The following is an 8,489-nucleotide window of genomic DNA, read 5'->3' on the forward strand; positions in this document are numbered from 1 at the left end:
GTGATTGCCTTTAAGGGTAATGTACCTTTAAGATCTTAGTATGCTAATGAGCTAAGGGCCAGGATGCAGTCATGTGACTACATGCCAGTCTCACTCTGTAACTGTAACACCTAGAGGCAAGACCTGTAAATAGTTAGCTCTACTTGTTAGCTGTTAATAAACCTGTTTGAGATCTTTCATCAACTGAACTCCATGCATCTCATTTATGTTGCATCAGACAACATAAAAAGCCTCTCATTACATGGTGGCAACTGAGGTGAGAAGACAGAATCCAAGATTGAAGACCACAAGAAAACAGCTTAAAAAACTATCGACAACTGAAAGAGAGAAAGTTAAAAAGAAAGACTGGCCCAAACAGTGTAAAGAAAAAAAAAATCTCACTTCAGTTGTAGAAGGCAGAGCGCTGATCGACAGGCTGCAAATCAATCAATGCAATCGGATTAGTCAGAATCCCCATTGAAAAAAAGCTTTGAGGTGCTTGCAAAGTTGATTTTTTTTTAAAGGTTCAGAAAAAGAGAAAAACAAACAAGGAAAACCCAATCCCTATCTCAGGCTGATCGATTGTTTTCAAAAGCTCCCCCAGGCTGATCAGGTCAGCGCCATTACAGGAAGCACCCAACAGCAAAAAGTGTAGGTATCCTCCATTCACGCAGCTCGCAGCTAGAGCTATAAAAAGAAACCATTAAATCACTCCAGCATGAAGAGCTTTCATTCATTCAACCAGAATTTAAAGAAAACCCTTAAACCCACTCAAGTATGAAGAATTGCCTCTTGAATGGCTGTATAAACATACCCTAGTAAAAGAAAACACTTGAAATACCTATTCAACAACTGTATAAACAGACAGACTATAGTGCTGGAAGCTAGATAAACAGACAAGCTGCTCCTGTCAATCAAACCAGCCAGTCTACAGAAGAGATTTTTTTTTAAAGGAAAGACAGTAGAGTCACAGAACCAGGTCTCAAAGTAAGTTCTTAAAGCAAGTTTTAAAGCAAAACAACAGCAGAACGATGGATACCAATTTTCCCAGCATGAACTGAAAAGCCTTGGATATCCTATCCGAGTTCAAACTGTTCCAACAAAGAATGCAGTTATGCAAGTAATTGTAGAACCAGAAAAGCAAGTTATAAAAATAATGATAGCAATTGGAAATGTGGAATTGCACAGAATCAATACCTCTGGATTATCTGAACAGGATTAGAAAGATCAAGCAAAGATATGGAAAGTGCTAGAGGATCAGCTCCGAATACAAGTGAATTTTCAAATTCACCGCCTGGAATTGATGTCCTACAGGCAACAGCCACAGGAATTAATAGACCAGTTCATCAGCAGATGAAGGGCAACAAATGCGACTTCTCAGAAACTGAGCTGTCAGACCGAATAATGGAGCTGGTGATTGTATCAACACCCATTGAAGCATTTCAGAAAGAACTATTGGGGAAAAAGAAAGGTCACAACATTGATGCACTGCTGGAAGATGGCAGGAAATATGAAGCCATTGTATCTGGACAACAGCACCTACAAGCACTAGGAGAAACCAAAAGTATCCGCACCATAACCAGGTCGAAAAGGGCAAGTAGGCTGTGTGGTAAGTGTGGTTGGTCCCACTCATGGCGAAGTTGTCCTGCATTTCATGATCTGTGCAAGATGCAGTGCAAAAGGACACTGGGCCCATCTATACAGGAAATCTGGCTCCAAAGATGTGGCCAGAAGTCACGGCAGGACACAGGAAAACAGAAAACAGGGCAACATCAGCAAAGAAAGCACCAGAGACCTGCGAAAATGCAAGCTGATACATGAGGTCCACAGTGAAACAGACCTGAGACAAGACTCAGAGAGAAGCAGTCCTCAGTCAGAAGACGAACATGCGTTCCACATTGTGAACTGACACATTGCGTTCATGAAGTCCAACAACTGGAAGCTTTCGCCACTATCAACATCACGTGCAAAGAAAGCTGGCAAACATACACTCACGGTCAAGATTACACCAGCACTAGTACAAATATCCTACCAGTCTGAATCCTCAAAGATATGTACCAGAGTCATTGGAAGTCTATGATACAACCAACAACTGCCAAATTATCTGCATGCAACAGGTCACCCATCCCTTACAGTGGCACATTAACAATGCAATGCAGCAATGACATGTCGACATGGAAACCACAAACATTCTACCTAGTAGACATGAGTGGACCAGGAGTGGTAGGACTACCAGCCTGTAAGGACCTCAACATCATAACTATCCACGAGAGCATTGCCAAGGGAAAATCTCCAAGGACTGGAACCTGCTCGCAGACTCTGGCCAGCAACAAACGGTGCAGTCTGGAAACCCAGCAACAGCACAACTATGCCACGCCTTCACTTCTGCTATCCAGAGAACTGCCAGCACCAACAAAAGCCAGAACAGATAGGTACCACCATAAGGTCAAGTAGTCCTTCCCAATAGGTCCTCAGCCTTGAGCCCCAAGTCTTCAGACATGGAAGATGAGGAGAGACGAAGGACATGCAATGTCCTGAAGAAGCAGTGGAGGAATGAGTTGAAGCATTGTCTCTTGGCTCTTCGAGATGAGGTGCCGGAACTTTCCAAGAATGATAAGGCCCCATAAGTGGTCAAGTTGAGTAAAGCAACAGAGTATGTTAGCAGGCTGAAGGCAGAGCAACAGAAACTGAATGCAGCGAGGGAGAAACTTCAGAAAAGAACAGCAACAGATGAGACGCAAACTCCCCAAGATGATTTATGGACTTTGAGCCTCTATATTTGTAAAGTTCATAATCTCTATCCATTTGTAAATAATTTTGATGTTATCTAATTTTTTTATGTTTTTGCTTTTAACATATGAGACATATCTTTGGAAAGAAGGGGGATGTCGTGTGATTGCCTATACGAATAATGTAGCTTTAAGATCTTAGTATGCTTATAGGTGTTTCAGATAGGCATTTCTGTGGTCACAGACATGATTCCAGGATGGTATGTTGCTTCCCTGGTGCAAGTGGCTACAAAGTATTCTGGAGGGTGAGGGTGCACAGCCGGAGGTCGTAGTCCATGTTGGTAACAATGACATAGGTAGAAAGAGGGTTGAGGTCCTGCAAAATGAATTTAGGGAGCTAGATAGCAGATTAAAAAGTAGGACCTCAAGGGTTGTAATCTCTGGGTTTTTTTCCAGTGCCACGGGCTAGTGAGTATATTAATAGAAGATTAGAGCAGATGAATGCATGGTTGAGGAGTGGTGCAGGAGGGAGGGCTTTAGTTTACTGGATCACTGGGCCTGTTTCTGGCGAAGGTGGGATCTGTATAAGATGGATTGGTTGCACCTGAACCGAAATGGGACCAGCATCCTTGCTGGCATGTTTGCTAGTGCAGTTGAGGGTGGGTGCGGTTTAAACTGATTTGGCAAGGGGATGGGATACAGAGTGGAAGCAAAGTAGGGGGTGTTGTACAATCAAATATAAATGAGAAGCTAAGTCAGTCTGGAAGGCAGAGTAAATGTAGACCTGTTAAGGCTCAAGCAAATAATGCAAGGCTGGATTGTATCTATTTTAATGCAAGATGTCTTACTAGTAAGGCAGATGAATTGAGGGTATTGATTAACACATGGGAATATGATATTATTGCTATCACTGAGACATGGTTGAGGGAAGGGCAGGACTGGCAGCTTAATATCCCAGGGTATAAAATCTTCAGACATGATAGGGGAGGGGGTGAAAGAGGAGGTGGCATTGCACTGTTGATTAAAGAGTCAATTACTGCAGTAAGGAGGGATGATATAGAGTCATAGAGGCATAGAGAGATACAGCACTGAAACAGGCCCTTAGGCCCACTGAGTCTGTGCTGACCATCAACCACCCATTTATACTAATCCTACATTAATCCCATGTTCCCTACCACATCCCCTCCTACATTAATCCGATATTCCCGACCACATACCTACACAAGGGGCAATTTACAATGGCCAATATCTTAGAAGGTTCCTCTAATGAGGCCATATGGATAGAACTTAAAAACAAAAAGGGGGCTATCACTTGGCTGGGAGTGTACTACAGGCCTTCAAACAGTCAGGCAGTGATAGAGGAGCAGATATGTAGGCAAATCTCAGAGAGGTGTAAAAATAATAGGGTATTAATAGTAGGGGATTTCAACTTCCCCTATATTAGAGGGGACAGTATTTGTGCAAAAAGTTTAAAGGGGGCGGAATTCTTCAAGTGCAATCAGGAGAGCTTTTTGAGCCAGCATGTAGAGAGTCGTACAAGAGGAGGAGCGGTACTGGATTTAATCCTAGGGAATGAAGCAGGACAAGTGGTAGAAGTGGCAGAGGGGGAGCATTTCGGGGATAGTGACCATAACTCTGTAAGATATAAGGTAGTTATGGAAAAGGACATAGAGGGACTGGAAATAAGAGTATTGAACTGGGGGAAGGCAGATTTCAATATGATAAACCAGGATCTGGCCAAAGCGAACTGTGAGCAGCTTCTTATGGGAAAGTCTACATCAGACCAGTGGGAGTCATTTAGAAAGGAAATTGCAAGGGTTCAGTTCCAGCATGTTCCCGTAAAGGTGAAGAGTAAGGTCCAATAAGTCCAGAGAACTGGATATCAAGGGATACAGAGGATTAGATAAGGGAAAAAAAGGAGGCGTATAGCAGATTCAGAGGGCTGAAAACAGCGGCGGCCCGAGAGAAGTATAGAAAGTGTAGGGAAGTGTAGGGAAGACGAGGGGGGCATGAAAAATCACTGCCAAACAAGATAAAGGAAAATCCCAAGGCATTTTATAAGTATGTTAGGGGCAAGAGGATAATCAGGGAAAAAGTGGGGCCCATTAGGGATCTAAGAGGCGATCTGTGTGCGGAGCTGGAGGACATGGGTGAGGTTTTTCAGGATTACTTTTCATCTGTGTTCACTATGGAGAAGGACAATGTAGGTGTAGTGATCAGGGAGGGGGATTGTGATATATTTGATCAAATTAGCATTGAAAAGGAGGAAATATTAACTGTATTAGCGGGCTTAAAGGTGGATAAATCCCCAAGCCCAGATAAGATGTATCCCAGGCTGCTGTGTGAGGAAAGGGAGGAGATAGCGGGGGCTCTGACACAAATTTTCAGATCCTCTCTGGCCACAGGAGAGGTGTCAGAGGACTGGAGGACAGCGAATGTGGTACCATTATTCAAGAAGGGTAGCAGGGATAAACCAGGTAATTATAAGGCCTGTGCGTCTAACGTCAGTGGTAGGGAAATTATTGGAAAAAATTCTGAGAGACAGGATTAATCTCCACTTGGAGAGGTAGGGATTGTTCAGGGATGGTCAGCATGGCTTTGTCAGGGGAAGATTGTGTCTAACAAATTTGATTGAATTTTTCGAGGAGGTGACGAGAGGTGTAGATGAGGGTAAAGCAGGTGATGTAGTCTACATGGACTTCAGTAAGGCTTTTGATAAGGTCCTGCATGGGAGATTGGTTAAGAAAGTAAGAGTCTATGGGATCCAGGGTAATTTAGCAAATTGGATTCAAAATTGGCTTAGTGGAAGGAGGCAGAGGGTGATGGTCAAGGGTTGTTTTTGCGAATGGAGGCCTGTGACCAGTTATGTACCGCAGGGATCGGTGCTGAGATCCTTGCTGTTTGTAGTGTCCATTAATGATTTAGACGTGAATATAGGAGGTATGATCAGTAAGTTCGCAGACGACACGAAAATTGATGGTGTCGTAAATAGTGAGGAGGAAACCCTTAGATTACAGGATGATATAGATGGGCTGGTAAGATGGGTGGAGCTGTGGCAAATGGAATTTAATCCTGAGAAGTGTGAGGTGATGCATTTTGGGAGGACTGACAAGGCAAGAGAATATATAATGGATGGTAGGACCCTAGGGAGTGCAGAGTGTCTGAGGGACCTTGGTGTACTTGTCCATAGATCACTGAAGGCAGCAGCACAGGTAGATCAGGTGGTTTGGAAGGCATATGGGATACTTGCCTTTATCAGCTGAGGCATAGAATATAAGAGCAGGGAGGTTATGATGGAGCTGTATAAAACACTGGTTAGGCCGCAGCTGGAGTACTGTGTACAGTTCTGGTCACCACACTATGGGAAGGATGTGATTGCACTGGAGAGGGTGCAGAGGAGATTCACCAAGATGTTACCTGGGCTGGAGCATTTCAGCTATGAAGAGAGACTGAATAGGCTGGGGTTGTTTTTGTTGGTGCGGAGAAGGCTGAGGGGGGACCTGATTGAGGTATACAAAATTATGAGGGGCATTGATAGGATAGATAAGAAGAAACTTTTTCCCTTAGCGGAGAGGTCAAGAACCAGGAGGCATAGATTTAAGGTAAGAGGCAGGAGGTTTAGAAGCGAGTTGAGGAAACATTTTTTTCACCCAGAGGATGGTAGGAATCTGGAACACACTGCCTGAAGGGGTGGTAGAGGCAGGAACACTCACGACATTTAAGAAATATTTAGATGAGCGCTTGAAATGCCATAACATACAAGGCTATGGGCTAAGTGAGGGGAAGTGGGATTAGATTTGGACAGGTGCTTGACGGTCGGCGCAGGCACGTTGGACCGAAGGGCCTGTTTTTGTGCTGTAAAACTCTGTGACTCTAATGAGCTAGGTGTCAGGATGCACTCGTGTGACTAAATGCCAGTCTCACTCTGTAACTGTAACACCTAGAGGCAAAACCTGTAAATAGTTAGCTCTGCACTGTATATACTTGTTAGCTGTGAATAAACCTGTTTGAAATCTTCAATCAACTGAACTCCACGCATCTCATTTATGTTGCATCTGACAACATAAAAAGCTTCTCATTACAGACAGAGTGGGTGCTGAAAGGATGTATCCTCTTGTGGGAGAGACTAGAACTAGGTGAAAGCATGACCCCAAGCTTCCAGTTGCTGGCCATTTCAACACACCCACCTACTCTCATGCTCACATTTCTGTCCTTGGACAGCTGCAGTGTTCCTGTGAACATCAACGCAAGCTCGTGGAGCAGCACCTCATCTTTCGATGAGGCACTTTACAGCCTTGTGGACTGAACACTGAGTTCAATCATTTCGGAGCATGACTGACATTTTTTTTATATTTTTCCTTTTTTCTTATTTTATTTTATTTTTTAACAATGTACTTGTTTTTCATGTTTGCGCTTTTGGACAGAGCTGCTCATTACTCTGCCATTAGCACTCTCTCTGGACTAATGCTTTGTCTTTCACCACAAGCATTAGCACTCTATTTGCTTTTGTGCCATGACATCTTTGCTATTTAATCTCTCCTGACCTCTTCCCTATCACACACCTTCCCTTTTGTTCTCTTCCCCACTGACCACCACCCCTGCCCCACCTTCACTTGCTTAAAACTTAATTCTTTGCCAACTTTTTCCAGTTCTGATGAAAGGTCACAGACCTGGAATGTTAACTCTGCTTTCCTCTCCACAGATGCTGCCTGATCTGCTGAGTATTTCCAGCACTTTCTGTTTTTATTTCAGATTTCCAGCATCTTCAGTATTTTGCTTTTATTTTAGTGTTTAATTCACTGCCACTTCTCTTCCAGGAATGCCTACCTTGAAGACGTTCTGCTTTTCTCTCCGATGGGATTTTCATTTGTCTCCGTTACCTTGTTCACCTTCAGTGCTTTCTATTTACCTCCTGGTGTTTGATAAGGTGTCTGCCAAAACTTGTTTTCTCAGCCACATCTCCTTCCTCAGTGACTATCTCTGGCTTTGACTTATTCCACGTGGATTCAAATTGAAGTTCTCCTCTTCATGTTTTGAAACCACCCAGGATTACAGGTATCTCCAAGAAATACGACGTTCCTTGGACTGCTGCTCTAACCACAGCCTGAGATCCACACTCAGTGCCATTCACCACCACATGTACACACTTGACCTCTCTCTCCAGAAGCACTGACTCAGCTTATCTCAATGATGTCCTACTCCGCAGTTTGATTTCATCCTTCACCTTATCTGATACATTAACAAAAAACATTTTCTCTTCCTTTCAGGTGTTAAGGAATGCAAACTCCAGCAGCTCATGGGTACCAATGTTCCTCCAGATCCTTGTTCCCCTTCACTTCCCTCTGACCCCATCCCTTCTCTTAATCTGACCCCTTGCCCTGTATTCATAATACCCTCTGACCTTCCCATCTCTGATCTGTATTTAACAAAGGACTCAGTTTTATCCCCTTATGCCCCCACCTCAATGAATTTCGTGCTCGGCATGACGTTGAGCTCTTCTTCCATTGCCTTCGCCTCCGGACTCATAGCATGACCAGCCCTTTCATCTCTTTGGCCGTCTCTGTGTGCATACTGGCTGCTTTGTTTCCTGCATTACAACAGTGACCTGCAACAACAGCATGGCATGGCTGGCCAATGTCACCATGCTGCTACAGTTCTTAAATTAAGGCATGCCACCATCCTGCTACCCATCCTTAACATCAGTAAATAACTGCACATCATGGAAGTAAGCTGTGCTGCAGTGATTCTATATGTTCAGCTCTTTGGAAATGTCAATGTGCC

This window comes from Heterodontus francisci, chromosome 14 (assembly GCF_036365525.1).
Source record: "Heterodontus francisci isolate sHetFra1 chromosome 14, sHetFra1.hap1, whole genome shotgun sequence".
Classification (NCBI taxonomy): domain Eukaryota; kingdom Metazoa; phylum Chordata; class Chondrichthyes; order Heterodontiformes; family Heterodontidae; genus Heterodontus; species Heterodontus francisci.